This window comes from Pituophis catenifer, unplaced genomic scaffold (genome assembly GCF_029215685.1).
Source record: "Pituophis catenifer annectens isolate HBS135680 unplaced genomic scaffold, rPitCat1.0.hap2 SCAF_1, whole genome shotgun sequence".
NCBI lineage: Eukaryota > Metazoa > Chordata > Lepidosauria > Squamata > Colubridae > Pituophis > Pituophis catenifer.
The window spans coordinates 140,428,265-140,446,619 of NW_027256881.1; positions in this window are offsets into that span (position 1 = coordinate 140,428,265).

Consider the following 18,355-nt stretch of genomic DNA (forward strand, 5'->3'; position numbering starts at 1 on the left):
ATCACACTTTTCATATATCTTATATTTTTTGACTCCAGATGAAACAGGCTTGCCCTATTTCACCCATTTTGTGTTGAGCGTTACAGTCAGAAAATATGGACATTTCCCCTATATAAAACACCTCAATTCTCATGGAAGTGCTTAAAATTCATCCTGCGTTATTTATCCAAATTTGTTTTCTGCACATAATAGATAGCAAAATGATAGTGCTATCACACTGTAGGAAGTGACCAGAAAAACAATGTCTTGAATACTAAATATCATAAAAATAATATCAAAAATAATGGAGCACCAGGGCAGGAATAGATTCATCCCAAAGAATAAAACTGCATGTTAGATACGGTATTCAAATATGCAATTTACTTCCAAAAGAGCTATCATTAATACCCGAGCTATATTCAGACTGAATTGGGCCTTATTAAATGTAGAATAGAAGGGCACACCATCCTTGCAGTCCTCGACTTCTTCTTGAACTGCAAACATTGTTCAAAACAAGCATCTATGCCCAGTCCAAATAGACACATTTATAGTGCCAGTCCAATAATATATACAGTATATATTCCCAAACCCATGATTTCCTTAGATCCTAGATAGCCACTAACAAACTATTCAGAACCGGAAACAGAAAGAGCTGGATTCAGGTTTTCTGTTTATCTTGTTGGTAAACCACTCTTGTGGTACTTGCTGGGGGTTGGGGTGAGCACAAGGCTATAATCTTTAAGGGAAGCCAAAATCATTAGTCCAAAACCAAAAGGAAAACGGTTTTCCCTTCCAACAGAATGTTGAAATTGAAATTCTAATTCCCCAAAGACATTTTCCTCTGTGAGAGAGTTTCTCTCCCTCCCCCATCCCTTTTCTACATCAGTGGCAAATTGCATTTCCGAACATTTCCATCTGTTGCAGTTGAAGTCCTAGAACATCAGGTCAGGGGTCTGATAGAGAATATATATAACAATTACCGTATTTTTTGGAGTATAAGACGCACCAGAGTATAAGACGCACCAAAGTATAAGGCACACCTACCTTTTTTGGTGAGGAAAAGAAGAAAAAGGAATCTCCCTCTGCCTCTGAGCAATTTTGCCTCGTTGCAGCAAACAGCAAACAACCTGCTTTAATTTCATTTTCATTTTCAGCATAGCTTGATTAGCACAAGGGGGAAAAAATCTGCTCCAGCTATTTACCTTTTTGCAGCAAGCAGCAGAGCCCTGTGCAAAACAGCTGAGAGCAAAGCAGCTGAGAGTCGGGAAGCCATCCAATCAACTTGTGCTAATTAGGCTGTGCTGAAGCTGAAATGAACTGTTTTTTCTTGCTGTTTGCTTGCAAGGAGGTAACTGCTGTGAGGCAGAGGCCAAGGGTGGGGGCCTGTGGATGGGCGGGGCTACATTCGGTGTATAAGACACACCTAAATTTTTACCCCCTTTTAGGGGGGGAAAGGTGCGTCTTATACTCCGAAAAATACGGTATATTACAGAACAGAATGAAGTTAGCAGAATTAACTCGTTTCATCTAACTCCTTTTGCCCTTTGGTATCTTACGATGTCAGACTCTGACTGGCTTTTCCCTCCATCCCTCTTTTTGAATTTTAGCTATTTTACACAACATTTTGGGCTAAAATGAGTTTTCACAGCTGGGTAATAAATTGAATCAATGGAAATATTGACATAGCACTGGGTATATCAGTCCAAACAGGTGTCCCTTTAATTACTCTCATTAAAAAGAAAACTTTTGACAACTTAAAACAGCAGCCCAGGATGGTGGCATTGGTGGTTGAAATGCTTCGTGATAGGTTATGATTCAATCAAATAATCAAAGACAAGTTCTTCCTGTAAATTACTGTGACATTGAGAGACATTGTGCTCAATAAATACAAAACTCCAGAAATAAGTTTCTGAGAGTGTATTTTCACCAAATATCGCTCAAACTAGTAGCAATCTAAAAAAATGCATTCTAAGTATGAGATTGCCATCCTGGTTAGGCTGAGGGAAACAGACCTGTACTTAGCCATGAACATCAAAAGCTGTGGAAAAAATAGCAGCCATCTTGGATTGAAAGACAAACAGAAGGCAACACTGAAAAAGAAACAGGAATTTCGGACTGAAACACAGCAGTGAATACAAGACTTATGCAGCCATTCCTTAAATTCTATTTTTTTAAAAAAAAAAAAAAAATTAGGGTAGTTGTAGTTTGTTTTTCTTTTGAGAGAACTAAATGACATTTGCAGACTCAGTAGTTTCTCTCATGTTGGCAAATCTGAAAAAAAAAAAAATCAAACAGAATAATGGAGGACTTTTGCACAAAGGGAATCTGCCCAAAGGTAGGATGGTAAATGAAAGATGTATAGGTGGTCCTTAACATACAACTGTAACGGAGCCTGTCCATTATAGTCGCATGTCAAGGGGGTTGCAAATCACTTGACCTGATTTTATTACCTTTTTTGTGGCAGATGTTAAGGGGAATGCAGGGATTGTTCAATGAATACCATGGTCGTTCAGTGAATCCATTGTTTGCTATGGTGCAGATTTGCCAAAAGCTGGAAGTTTCAGCAAAAGTTATCACAAAATGTGGTCACGTGACTGTGAGACGCTGCAAATATCGACAGGATTCATTCAGGGTTGATCAGGGTTGATCAGGATCCATTCAGGGTTTAGTTTTCTGAGCTTTCGGACTCATGCTGGAGCCCATCCTCAGGGAACTTCTCTCTCGCCATACAGTTAAATATTTATACAGGCAGATCATAATCTGACATTGCAGCCATGACATGACCAACGTATATTTGAAAATTGGCTCTTAGGGATTATATCTCAAGGTATAGATCCTGCAGATGGCTATCCATAACCAATCAGAAATTTATTTTTATGGGACACTTCCCGTAATAATGCTGCAGTAGACTTACAGGTCATCGGTTGGAATTGCTGGTTTTAGAAAAGCTTTTGTCAGGAAGCTATCAAAAAGTACAAGTTGCAGTATTCTAAATCTTTAAAGCTTAACTCAAAGAAGAGCTAATCTAAGTACCTACTTCAAGCTCCTTTCTAGAATGGGTGAAGTAATTGTCCCTTGGGGGAAAAAAAAAAAGAATCGGCTTTATAATTTCACTAAACCAACAATTTGGAGAATACATCCAGTTCTGTCTATCTTCAGTTCAGGGGTGAAATTCAGCAGGTTCTGACAGGTTCTGGAGAACTGGTAGCGGAAAATTTGAGTAGTTCAGAGAACCGGCAAATACCACCTCTGGCTGGCCCCAGGAGTGGGGTGGGAATGGATATTTTGCAATATCTTTCCCCTGGAGTGGAGTGGAAATGGAGTGGAGTGGAAATTTTGCAGTATCCTTCCCCTGCCACTCCCACCAAGCCACACCACACCCACCAAGCCATGCCCACAGAACCAGTAGTAAAAAATTTTGAATTTCACCACTGCTTCAGTTCCCTCTATCCCCCATGCTGTGTGACACAATGGTTAAATACAGAAGATTTAACTGAGTTTCTTATAGAAATATATTTGAAGAGCCCTGGAAATGGAGGACAGAGCCCATATATGATTTGAATGCCAGCTGTATAAGAAAGAGATCAACTCTTGGACTGCACATTAGATGAACACCCTGTTCATATCTTTACATTAAAACAACTCCTGTGAGGTCAGAACCTCAAAATTACACATAACACAGCCCTTTATCTGAGCAAAACACTACCATCGTGAACTGCATATGTGAATCTGATTGGTGTAAATTGTAGGAGTGACTCAGAAATATGATTTGCATTTTCTTTTGTTTATGCCGTTTTACTCTATTTGGTAACACATGGTTTTTACTATTCTGTATCTTATATTTTGTATTCAGATACAGCCTAATAGCTAATCAATAAAGTATTTTTATTATTGTTATTATTACCTCTCACTGTGTATCGCTGAGCAGCTAGAGGCATTCAGAGGAACCTCACCAAACAGGACAATATATGCAGAGGTGGGATTCACTTACCTTCCCTACCGGTTTGCAAATGTGAGTGCGCGTCCATGCTCTTTGCCCGTGCATTACGTCTGGGCGTGTGGGTGGAGCCCTCCGCAGTCGCCACTACCGGTTCTCCCAAACCAGACAGAACCAGCTGAATCCCACCTCTGAATATATGCAGCTTCCCTTATGGAGATGGAGCTTAATATTCAAAAGGGAACTGCCCTGAAGATTGTTTTGTGTAACAATTTATATGCTAACCATGTGTGTGCACTCTTGCTCCTTTCTACCTACAGTGATAGTTGGCTTTCCCTGTCGGGGGTTTTCACAGATTGGCATATAGTTTTATGTGGAGGCTTTTCCCCCCAGTAAGATCCCACACACATTCCAGAAAAGACGATGTTGGCATACTTTCATAGCTAAAAATATTATTTATATTATCTTACTGCAAATATAAATATATTAAACACCACTTGACATCCACATTTGTTATTGTCTTGACATCACAAAACCCCAAAGGGGAAACCAGTTATATTCCCTTGTAGTGTTGCCAAGCATTGATCTGTCTTTGATTTCCCATCTGTGTTCAATATGTCCAAACATATCAGCCTGTTAGGGATGCACTAGATAGTTGGGTGTACATCACCTGTTCTGTTTGGTAGGGCAGAAGCCAAAGGGGCCTAAATGGGGGGTGGGGGGGAAGCTTTAAACCAGAGCTATAAAATCTTCTGCGATAATAAGGAAGACAGAGCCTTTAACCCACAATCATTTGAAATACAGCCAAGTATCACATATGCACGATGTTCTCGAGATACAGAAGGGATATGAAGTCAGCAAAATGAACATCAGCCCCTGGTTTTGGTTATTCGAAAAGCAGGCTCAACTTTTTCGACATGAAAACATTGTACGAAGCAACGCTCGATCAAAAGTGCCACTCTGTTTTGATTGCATCTTACAAACGTGTGAAGTATAGCTTTACAAGAACCCACAGCCTGAAACTCACCAGGCATTTTGTTAATGTGGTTGGGTTTAAGCCACAGCAGGGCTAACCCATACAGGACAATGACATGACAATTCTGTGGCTTGAGTGCACACATGCAACTTGGATGACACCTGCCCTCAATCTGGTGTCTGTTGTATTGAGTGGATACCAAATCTCCTCTGTTAGCCACTACACTTATTTAACCTCTCCTCTGTGGTGACCCAGGGCTGGGCATGGAAGCAACACAGCTGGAATGAAGGCTTAACTCCCTTTTGTTGCTCCAACTTCCCCCCAAAAGTCCCACCGTTCACTGCAAGTCCAGGAGCAAAGCTCTAAACGTGCATCTCCAATAGTTCCTGGCTGCTATTAGTCCAGAGGACCAGCACAGTTCTGAGAGCAGCCACAGTTCAGAGAATTTGGTCCTGGGTCCTCTTCCTTGTCACTGGGACTGCAGCACAACCTGGAGCAGAACTTTGTCGCACATAGCCAGGCCAGGCAAGCAAGGCAAGCAAGGGGGCAAGGCAAACAGGGCAAGGCACAGCAAAGTATCCAGACATCGGTAACAGCACATGAGGCTGTTCCCAACAAGCACCCCTCCCAACAGCAGCTCTTTAAATTTCATTCCCCAGGTGAGCCTTGTGAAGAGGGGCAGGGCGCCCTCCTCCTGAGTCGTCAGGTCACCCTGCACTGATCCTGCCTCCTCTCCATTTGGGAGGGGGGAAGGCTCATCGCAAAAGCTCCATCTCTCCTCTGCTCTGCTGCCGGCTCTCTCCTTCTCCCTCACTTAGTCATCCTGCACCCTCTCTCCTTCGCTGGCGATCCTTCCCAGGTCCGAGGGACCCAGGACTTCCTTGTCCTGCTCCTCCAGTTATTCCTCCGGGGCCAGAGAGGCCGTGACATCTTCCTCCATTGGCCCTAGCTTTGTCTCGTCCTCTTCCTCAGACCCAGGCTCCGACGGGTCCATGACATCTCTATCTTCTGTTACTCATGGAGATGAATAATCCAACACGGCCTCTCTATATAAATATACTCGTATAGAACAAGGACTTACTCTCCATCAACAGAGATTGGAGAGATGGACTGGATGTTTCTCTCAGGTCCAGCTGCCACCTATCACCTGCAAGGTAAAAGATGGCTTCCAGGTCTGACACTGCTTCTACCAGCACTTAGAGTAGCAGGACAACTCAGTGGTAAAGTCTTTCTCAGATTGCACTCAATTGCTGAGATGTGTCCATAGCCTTTTTCTGCCCCCCTCCCCCCCCAATTTCCCAATCTAATCAACAACCCTGTGATTTCTGCCATCTAAGGTATGCCCATGCTAAGCATCTGAGCTTAGATGGCAGTGGCAAAATTGGTTTGGTGCCGTTACCTAAAGCATAAAGTAATGAATTTTTTTTGCTGTCTATGCCAACAGAACACAATATGGTTGACTACCCAACATATGAATTTTCTATCACTAAACTAGCTCCTTCTTACAGCTCAGCAATACAGTCTACAGGTAAAAGGTAAAAGAACTAGAAAATGATAATAGGCCTGTCACATATGTCTGATGTTCTCTTTCCATATCCCATTCCCAACTTCCCAAAATGTTTACACTCTGTTGTTATTCACAGCTTTTTTCTTCGATGAGGTAAAATAAAGATGTAAAACTGAACCCTCTACATCTGCAGCTCCCTTGTATTCAAGAGTGGGCCAACAAAGGCTTAATCAGCAGATGTTTAAAATGCACTATGCCCTAAATCCATTTCAGATAAGCTAGAAAAATTCCTGCCAGAAATTTGGGGAAATTGCTGTCAACGATCTGTTCCCCAACTGGAGCTCCAGTGTCATGGATTTCAAGTGACATATCTCTCAGTCAATATACCAAAGGAGTATCATCTTAGGAAAGACAGCTCTTGATCTATCTATTAAACCAGATAGATCAAGAACTTGAGGTGACATCTCAGATCTCCTAAGAAATTACTTTATCAGTTTACCATTATCTGTCCCATCTTTTGCTGTTCAGATCCCCATGAGACAGGGAGAACTATAGCTGAACCTCTGTGACCAATCATGACCTTTTGCAAGAAGAAATCTTAGAACAGTGGAACTGTACCAATACTCAATTAATCTTGACTGACCAAGCCTAGAACAGACTCTTCATCATCCAAAACCCAACGGATTACAAATGTGACCGGGGGCGGGGGGGCGGGGGAGGGGAGAGTCTAATAAGTCTAGTAAGAAAAATAATTATATTAAGCCTGCTACTTTCTCCAGCTATTGGCAGTATAAGTCAGTGTTGACTTGTTTTAAGGAATGGGATCTGCAAGCCATTTGCTCATACTCGGCACGCTGATACTATGACAAGCAGCTGCAGTTGCCGTTGGCCTCTCGCTAGGGCTTTCAGAGTCAACCCACCCACACATCTCTGGGGGAATCATACAGGACAAGCTGCTTGCGCTATGGGTTTTTTTTTTTTCCCCCATTTCATATCCATTCTTGCAATTCAGCACATTCAATAAGCCACGTGGCCGTCTCTAACTTCCACTTCTCCCAGTGGATTGCGATGTGAGATACCTAATGAAAAGGCAGCCACTGTAGAGGGGGCTTCTCTTCTCAGCAGCTCAAGGGCCTTCAGATGGTTAAAAAACAAATCTGTTTTCTCAGAGTAAAAATATGCAGAGCTTTAACCAATAAAATTTATTTTGTTGTCACTAAGTAATGATAAATATTTCCAGAAATGGCATGTTCCCCATATATTATAAAATCTTTTTTTGTTGGAGGGATATCCTTAGGGATGCTGAAGGGAAGCTTGTGTTGATGCCAAGAAATTAGTATCACAGCTTTGTTTAATGAAAAGGTCAAGAAAGTACATGATGGCAGCTAGATTTCTTAAAGACTCTGGCTCAGGGATCTTTCAAAACTCTTCAGTAGACGAACAAATAGGCTCCTTTAATCAGAGGTTGCCAGCTACATACATTTGAAGGGGAAGGGAAGGAAGCCATTTGTAAGTGTGGAGACGCTCTATTTCACAATTGTAAATTATGTATTTGAAAGAAATAGATGGAAATGATTACACATATTCACATCCCTTTAGCAAGCTTCAATGGTCTGCCTTGCTTGCTTCTGATCGTTTTGCTGTAGGAAATCACTTCGGACTCAAAGCATTTGCTCCCATGTTTACCATCCCCCCCCCCCCGAAAATCAAATTGATATTCATTTATTTAGAATAAAACTATTTTGTGGAGCCAAGTCCTAGGCAATTATGCATAATGTTTCAACTTACATCAAGGGTGTCAAACTCAAGGCCCCGCAGGCCAGATCTAGCCCAGAGGGTTGGATCTGGCCCACAGGCCCGCCCTGGAAACAGCAAACCGGCCCTTGCAAGGTCCGTTTTCGCTGGCAGAGGGTTGCAGGAGGCTGTTGCAGCCAGAGGTGGGTTTCAGCAAGTTCTGACCAGTTCTGGAGAACCGGTAGCGGAAATTTTGAGTAGTTTGGAGAACCGGTAGTAAAAATTCTGACTGGCCCTGCCCCCATCTATTCTCTGCCTCCTGAGTCCCAGCTGATCGAGAGGAAATGGAGATTTTGCAGTATCCTTCCCCTGGATTGGGGAGGGAATGGAGATTTTACAGTAGCCTTCCCCTGCCATGCCCACCAAGCCATGCCAACCAAGCCATGCCACGCCCACCAAGCCACACCCACAGAACCGGTAGTAAAAATTTTTGAAACCCACTACTGGTTGCAGCTGAAAACGGAGTTCGGGAGCCGGTTTTCACTGGCAGAGCACTCGAGCCACAGGTGCCTCTGACATGAGTGACATCAAGCTGGCCACGCCCACCCTGGCTCCCCAAACACAACCCTAATGAGGCCCTCAATGAAATTGAGTTTGACACCCCTGACTTACATGATCAATACTGCATTTTTACAGTATGTGTATCTTTTTTGTAATAAACTCAATGGAATTTATCCAACAGGCATAGAGAGGTTGGGGAACCTGTAGACCTCCCAATGTTAATAAATTGCTTAGAGCTTTTTCTGGTTTTCCACCACCATGGACATCCACAGTGGGAGGAGAGAGAGAGAGAGAGAGAGAGAGAGAGAGAGGGAGGGAGGGAGGGAGGGAGGGAGGGAGAGAGAGAGAGGGGGGGTGGAGGGAGAGAAAACAACAAAGCATTTGTCACAATATTTTGACACAAACGCTGTCCTTTTTGGATTTGTGTCAAGCTGTTGCAAGCAAATACTAAGATGCAAAGCTTCTCCCATGATATTAAGATACATATTTCTTTATTTTGACAAAATCATGGCTTGCTGTGGGTATCATGTCTATCTCTATAACGTAGGATGCAGTTTAAAATAGAAATAACTTATATTGACCACTAATGGCCAGTCATATATTTCCAGGTCTTTTATTCCCTGTTTAATGATATCAACTAAAGAAATGGAGTGACATTTGCTGAAATAGAATGTAGTTATTTTCAACTGCAATTTATTTTTTTCTTTTTGAGAATCTTTTGATTATAAGAAGAGAGATATGATTTGTCTCCGGTGAGAAATCTCCGTTTGTGAAGAGCTGTAGAATACTTCTGAAAATCCACCATGCCATTTCTTTCACCACCTTATACATTTTCCTATTTGGCCCTTTTGTGGAGATTGTAACAGGTACTGTGTTCTTTCTTCTCCACTGTGACTTCCTTCCCCCGTGTCATCAAAGCAGAAACTGCACTCAAGGAAAGAAGAAAAGGAAGAGGAGGAGTAAAGGTCTTCCCTTCTCTACTTCTTGCAATGAAAAAGTCTGCAGGCACCACTGAATTTCTATTATTAAGAAAAAAACAAAATAAAACAGTTACCCAAACTTATCATTTCAGATATTGGAACACCCTCCGGAGAAGTGGGTTACTTTTTATGTACACTGAGAGCATATGCACCAAAGACAAATTCCTTGTGTGTCCAATCACACTTGGCCAATAAAGAATTATATCTGTCTGTCTGTCTGTCTGTCTGTCTGTCTGTCTGTCTGTCTGTCTGTCTGTCTGTCTGTCTGTCTGTCTGTCTGTCTTAACCCAAACAGGTAGCATTCTAGGTATGCTAGGTATATCTTTCCAGGTAAAGCCAAGATAGATCCCCAAGTTCACTATTCCAGGCACAGTAATGGATTAAACCAGGCATGTTCAACCCTGGACAGGTGGCACTGGATAGCTAGTAATGCCCCAGAAGATCGTAAACTTTTAATATTAAAAGGTAAAGGTTTCCCTGTCCAGTCATATCCGACTTTAGGGCATGGTGCTCATCTCCATTTCTTGGTCAAGGGAGCCAGTGTTGTGCAAAGACATTTTCTGTGGTCATGTGGCCAGTATAGCTATATGCCAAAGGCGCACAGAATTCTGTTACCTTCCTACTGAAGTGGTACTTATTTATCTACACACATATGCATGTTTACAAACTACCAGGTGGACAGGAGCTGGGGCAGGAATGGGAGCTCACCCCATTGTTTAGCACATGGGTCTCAAACCCTGGCTGCCAACTTTCCAGCTGACAAGCTCAGCATCTTTAATTGCTGAGCCATCGCACCCCCTCTTTTAATATTATTTATACCGTGTTTCCCTGAAAAGAAGACCCTGTCTTATATTTTTTTGAACCCTGAAATAAGTGCTTGGCCTTATTGCCATGCACTCAAAAGCCCGATTGGGCTTATTATCAGGGTATGTCTTATTTTGGGGAAAACAGGGTACATACATACATACATATATACATTCATACAGGCATACATAGCAATAACAATAGCACTTAGACTTATATACCACTTTACAGTGCTTTTACAGCTCTCTCTAAGCACTTTACAGAGTCAGCCTATTGCCCCCAACAATCTGGGTCCTCATTTTACCGACCTGGAAAGGATGGAAGTCTGAGTCAACCTTGAGCCGGTAAGTCCCGAACTGCCAAACTGCTGGCAGCTGGTGATCAGCAGAAGTAGCTTGCAGTACTGCATTCTAACCACTGTGCCACCACGGCTCATATGTATGTATATACTGTAATATGTGGTGGAAGACAATTCCTCTTCACTCGGTGTGGCCCAGGCAAGCCAAAATGTTGGACATGCCTTGAATTAGACACTTGAATCTTACTTCAAGCAACAATAAGGTTATATTCTCCATTCCACTGGAAGACATCAGGCCAATTGAGAGGGTGTACATGGCACACTTCATTCTGTACTCCCACACCTTGTCATCCATTGCTTTCCAGCAACTCCCCTTTGACTGTGAGGCAACTACCTCATCTGCCTAATGGGAGAGCTGGCCCTATTTCTTTAGTCTGTTCTCTAATTACACAACGGTCAAAACTTTCCATTTGAAGGTATGTTGACTTACAACTGGTTTCATCTTTCTGAAGGGGCTTTAATTGCTCTGGTTAAATTGTTTTTGACAGTGGTTCACATTTCTTTCACATTTTTTTTTCTTTTTCCTCATTGCCTATTTAGTGTTTGTGGCTCCGTTGTTGTATTTATTATTGTTGCCGTGCTGTTTTCCAAAATTTTACTTTATTAAATTGCTGGCTGGTTTAGCTCACACAACCATGCTGAAGAAAGAAAATACATCCCTATTTAGGAACACGCAAATAAATCAATATATCTGCTAAATCTGATCTGTGCTTTTCGTGATCTCTCTGCAACCCCTGAAAAGTTAAGAGATTAGTTGAACTGAATTCATGGAGTAAGGAAGTGGGAAGAGTGTCAAAGACTGCAAACATGCTGACCATTGCCTTTCCCCAGGGTGCCATTATTCCTCCAACACCTGAGCGCAATAATGGGTCGAGTCAACTGAGTCTGCTGTATCCAAACATTTTTCATTTCCTACATGGGGGAAAATTGTTGCAATAATTACAGCATAATAGTGGTCGTGAATCAAGGCCATCTATCACTGGACTCCAGAGTTTCTGGTTAGCTTTCTTATTAGAAAGCAAGACTCAGTTAATACCTATAGAGAAATAGGAATGAAAGACCACGCTTCATTTAATAGTATCCTAATTGCCAAATCTCTCTAAATGAACTCTGGGAAGGACTAGAAAGGGCCAGAGCTGAAGCAAAAAAAAAGACCTGAAGCCATAAGTTTCATTGCAAGAATGATGCAGAGATGTCAATGTCACTTTGTCAGAGTTTGTTGCAGCACACACAATCAGACAATTCAGCAGGATTCAAAACTTCTTTATATACATAATAACACATAAGGCATACAACACCCTTGTAGGTTTTTCCAATGTGATAGAGAGGAGAAGATAGTAGGTACAAACACAGGCCAAGCTCAGCAGAGGCAAGACTTCTCCTATATACAGAACACTTGAGCTAAGCCACGCCCAGGCTCCTTGCTGTCTGAATCAGCAAACAGGCCCCATTGGCTGACCTTGTTGCCATGTCTCTGCCAAGTCATGAACTCTCATACACTGACATACCTCCTGCTGAGGAATTAGGGACTGTCAGTCCATTACCAGGTATGTACAGGCAGAAAGAAGTCCTAGGCTGCATCAACAGAAGATTACGGGAAGTGATAGTACTACTCTATACTGCACTAGTGAGGCCACTTTGGAATACTGCATCCAGTTCTGGTTACTATAACACAAAAAAAAGGTGCTGAGACCCTGGAAAGGTGCAGAAAAGAGCAACAGAGGCGAAAAGGAGTCTGGAGGCTAAATCATATGACGAATGGCTAAGGGAATTAGGTATGTTTAGCCTAATGAAGAGAAGGCTGGGGAGAGGGGACCTTATAGCAATGTTGGGAAATTATCACAAGAGCTATCATAAAGAAGAGGGGATTGATTTATTCTCGATAGCATCTTAGGGCAATGTCCCTCGACAGAGGGAGATCCAACCTGGAAATAAGGAGGAATTTTCTGATAGTGAGAATGAAAAATCAATGGAACAGCTTGCCTCCCAAAATTGTGGGTGCACCATCTCTGGAGGTTTTCAAGAAAAGACTGGACATTCAATTGTCTGGAGTATTATAAGGACTCCTGCCTTGGGCAGGGGGTTGGGGTAGAAGTCCCCCAAGGTCCTTTCCAGCCCCATGATTCTATGAAATTATTCAGAAAAAAAAAACTCACTAGAAAAGGGGATGAGAAATTCCTCTTCCAGTTTCCAAGATTCTGCATGTACCCCAAACATTAAAGATGCCTGATTGAAATAAACATAGGTCCTTGAACTTGACAAACTATGTAGGGCTTCATACTTGGTAAGGTTCAATAGCAGAGCCCCAGGGGGCCTCAGGTTCTAGCAACTCCTTGAGGTACTAATCATATAAAAAGGTAGTGTAAACTCTCACATTAGTCTAAACACAAATCTCCCTTAACTCCTTTTCCCAGCCCCAGGGAAAAATGGAAAGTCTCAATGCTGCCAATGCACACAGTTGCATTTCTCCACTATTGAGTTCTTTAATTCTCCCCCAAATGCTAATTGTGCCCTTGGTCAGCAGAGGTATGCTCCCAGCTTTTAAGCAAGCATTCTAAAGCAATCTTCCACAACCTAGTGTGCTCCAGATGTGTTAGGACTAGATAGAGTCTACCCACTCTCACAAAAATGCATTTGTATGAATGAATCCCTCCCAGACTGTAGCCTTGGCATAAAGCAGTAGACTAGCCAGACAGGTGCTTGATTGAAACAAGGTTTCTTCAGTCAAACCCTGTTGAGCTGAAATAGATCTCTACCAGGGGAGTGCTGGCTTGATTGAAAAATATCCTTTTTCATGCCTCAAAAGAGCTTTATAGTTACACCTTTTTCTTCCAAGCAGGGATCTCCAGAGCAGTAAAAGCATGTTAGAGACCCTTTGGAATACATCAAAGGAAGTGGGTTTAGAGTTAACATTCCTTTGGTGAAGAGCTATTCCATCTGAAAACACATGTGCTATTTTGTTAAGCAGGGCATATTTGAATAGTCTTCTGCATCACTGGCACCATCTTCCTTTAGGTTGAGCAACCAGTCTATACAAGTGCAGCAATTCGATGGGTTCCACCTAAGCAGACTAAGTTAAAGGAATACTCTCTCTTTCTCTCTCTCTCTCTCTCCCTCCCTCCTTGTGTGTGTGTTTAACAATTTATATGTCTGCTTATTTGTTCGACTTTGGGCAGCTTACAGCTCATTTAAAAGGCAACACAGAAAGTCACAAGAAAAATTTTAGAAACTAGAATGATAACAAAGCCATCTAGACCAGTGGTTACCAACTGGTGGTCTGCAGACCACTGGTAGTCCATGAGAAAATTTTGGTGGTCCGCAGAAAAATTATTTGCATTTTTTTATATTGCACTAAATACTATTTATCTTTTTAAAAAATTCATATTAGTGAATTTAAAATTATGAATATAGTGGTCCCTGAGGTCCGAAAGGTTGGCGATCCCTGATCTAGATGAACTTTTCAATTTGGGTTCAGTGGAGCCCTAAGATTCTACAAGGACATTTTTTTTTAATCCTATCTTTAAACTCAGGGTGGTGAACTTTCACAATACTCCTTCCTCCTCCTATTTTTCCCACAACAACAACCTGTGAGGTGGATTGGGCTGAGAGAAAGTGATGAGCCAAAGTCACCCAGTTGGCTTTCATGCCTAAAGTGGGACTAGAACTCACAGTCTCCTGGTTTCTAGGCCAGCACAACAATCATTACACCAGGGGTCTGCAACCGTAAACACGCAAAGAGCCATTTGTACCCGTTTCCCACAGAAAAAAAAAAACGCCGGGAGCCACAAAACCTGGCTGGGCATGACCAACTCGACATCACTCACTTCCACCCAATCACATGACCTCCCCCTAGCCACGCCTATCCAGCCGGTCATTAGGGCAGAGAACCAGTTGTTAAAAAACACCGGGAACTACAAAACCCTTTTGACATCTCTCCCTCCCTCCCTCCCCCTCTCTCTCCCCCTCTCTCTATGTATCTCTCTATGTCTCTCTCTCTCCTCCTTACTCTGTATCTCTCTGTCTCTGCCCTGGCTGCTTCTCCATCTCCCCACCGTCACCCTTACCTTCTCAGGCCAGGCGAGGAGTGACTAGGAGGAAGGGTGAGGGACGGGACCAGCCAGTGGTGGGATCACCCGACAGGGAGCCACAGCAGAGGGCCCAAAGAGCTTCATGTGGCTCCGGAGCCGCAGGTTGCTGACACCCACACTACATCATACTGGTTCTCCAGCATGAATGACTGCAGGATTAACTGGAGACCATTCCCTGCTAGGGCCTAAAGAAAAAAAACAAAACCAACTCCTCACAAGGGACGGAAATGGGTCTTATCTTTTCCCCCATGGCCCCTAAGTAAAAACTCACTGGAAGGGACCAAGGAAGAAAAATTCTCCCTCAGGGGCAGGTTTTATTTCTCCCACAGGCTCTTGAAGAATGTTATTTCCCCCTTAGTCCCAACCAAAAGCTCTCTGCAGAAACTAAATGAGGAAAAATTCTTAGCAAGGTATAGAGAGTTTTCCCTGGAAGAAAGCTCCCCCCACTGCCGTCTTAGTCACTAGTGTACAGTGGATGAGATTTCAAAATTACTATTACTATTAATCTTCTCATCGTTCCCATCATCCATCTCCTCCTATTTATGACTGTATGACTGTAACTTGTTGCTGTATCCTTACGATTTATATTGATTGTTTCCTAGTATGATTTGATTGCTTATTTGTACCCTATGACTATCATTAAGTGTTGTACCTTATGATTCTTGACGAATGTATCTTTTCTTTTTATGTTTACTGAGAGCCTATGCACCAAAGACAAATTCCTTGTGTGTCCAATCACACTTGGCCAATAAAGAATTCTATCTATCTATCCAAAAGCCCCACCCCCTGGGATTTTTTTTCTTTTTCTTTTTTAGCAAACACCTTCTGTCATCTGAAAAAAAATGGAAAGTCCCTAGTATATGCAATATGCTGAGGCCTGCACAAATACTTTATTACCTCATTGAGCCATACAGGTCAGGCTCCCCAGCTTCCTGGCATCTGGGAGAAGAATCAGGTTATTAAGGTTTCCATCCAAATCTTTGGGGAAACCTGTTCCAGAGGGCAGGTACTGTGATAGAGAAGGCATATCTCCTCCCCCCGGGAGTCACATTGCTTCACAGAAGAGACCCAGAGTGTGCTTGGTCTTACTGGATCTAGTGGGATAAGCAGAGATAATTGAAGAGATGTAATCTCACCCATAACCTTCCTCTGTGCAATGTAAGACTTTAGCAAAATTTATTTTTGAGAAGATAAACATTATCTTTTTAGTATGGATCTCCTAATAAAGAAGATTTTTTTTTAAGGAATGTGTTTCAGGAAGGACATTGGCAATTTAGAGGATGACCACAAGAGAGCATCCAAGATGAAAAGGCGCTTGGAAGGCAAAATTTATGGGGAAGAGTTCCATACATTGAGTCTGGAGAAGACTGCAGGGAGACATGATGTTGCCTTCAAGTATATAAAAGTCTGCCGTGTAGAAGATGGGGCAAGCCACTTTATTTTTCTTTGTGCTCCTTTTGGATATGCTATATTTTCCCTAAAGACTCTTGCCCTGTACCTCACTGCTGAGCTGACGTTCTATCTACCTATCCTTGACTGAGCACAACATTTGCTTACCTACATGCCTGTCCCTATCTTGCCTGCTTTGATTCAATTTCAAGTGTGTCTAGTCCCCTGACTTCTTCCATGAACTGATTTTATACATCTTGAGTTTGCCCTTGGATGGGGTCAGAATAATGAAAGATTTAGCAGTTGGTAGAGCAGTCGTGAAGGCCCTGGAAAACACATTCAGATGCCATGACCTATCTATATTTACAAAGATCAGAATTATGTAAGCCTTGGAATTCCCTGTGATGCTACAGAAGTGAAAGGTGGATTCTGAAGAAATAGCAAAGGAAGAGTACTGACTCATTTGAATTTTTGATGATGGAAAAATTCCTGAGAATTCTGTGGACAGTCAAGAAAACAAACTACTGAATAATCAAACCAGTCCAGAGTTCTCACTAAAGGCACAAATGACCAGGGTCAAAATATTCTGCTTCAAACACATTAAGTGAAAAACTAGCTCTAATTTGGGGAAAGGTAGAAGGAGAGAGAAGAGGATGACCAGCAGCAAGTTGGATAAACCCAACTGTAGGGAGACTGGGTGCCCTGTTGGAAGACCTGAAGGATCAGGTTAGGAACAGATCATCATGGAGAAAATCTGTCTAAGTAGTCACTAAAAGTCAATTCTGACTTGATGGCACATAATCAATAGTACTTTAACAATGGTACAGTCATGGGCTCTGCACTGATGAAGTGCCCTAGGGCACAACATAAAAACGATTCTGTCCTTATGTGTAAAGTCCATAGGTTTGTGTCATATCTGAATGGAAGTGAAAAAAAAAACACCTATGTTTTTTCTTTTTAAATAGACTGAAAATTTTACCCTTAAACGTACTTCAAAAATCTCAAATACAGCACAAGCCAAAGAAAAGGCGGGAAAAATGGTTTCTACTCTGACCTCTACAATTCAGGAAAACGGGAATAAGAGGATTGTCATCTCTAATAAACTTGCGCATCACTTCAGATTTGAAGGCACAAAAATATTTTGAAGTATGTGGGGGATGAGTATAGACCTTGTTTAAAACTCTTTAAAGCTGCAGCATCTTGTCCCAAGATCATGTAGCTGCCTTCTACAGCTCCCTTATTTTGACATGCAAAGATGTATGGAATTTAAGAAGTTGAAAGCAGGTATTGTACCACACTCACATTCCCATGAAGTTTGAAACATCTTTTTGCCTTTGAATCTGAAGGGTTGCACATCCCTAATTTGTAATAGTTGAGAGTTATGTACAGAAGAAAGCATAAACATATAGACACAAGGAGAAGGGAGTACAAGGGCCCAAGTAGAAAGTATACATTGTAATCTTAAAGAACAAATCCTATAATTTATGTAGAGGTAGTCCTCAATTTAACAAACATTAATTTTGAAATTGTTTGAAGTTACAATGGCACTGAAAAAAGTCCTTGTACTTACAACTTACAACGAGTCTTGGTAGTACAGTGGTTTAAGGCACCCTGTTATTAAGCTGGTTATTAAGACCAGCTGCCTGCAATTACTGCAGGTTCGAATCTCACCAAGGCTCAAGGTTGACTCAGCCTTCCATCCTTTCTAAGGTAGGTAAATTGAGGACCCAGTTGTGGGGGCAATAAGCTGACTTTGTATAAAATATACAAAAGGATGAAGGCTATTGCTGAGCACATTGTAAGCCGCCCTGAGTCTCCGGAGAAGGGCGGCATATAAATCAAATTAAAAAAAAAAAACTAAAAAAAAAAACCTGCTGCAACATCCCCATAGTCACGTAATCAAAACTCGGGCGACCAGCATGAATTATGAAGGTTGCAGTGTCTAGGGTCATATGGTCACCATTTGTGACTTACACGGCCAACTTCCAACAGGCTAAATCAATGGAGGATATCAGTTTCGCTTACCAACTGCATGATTCATT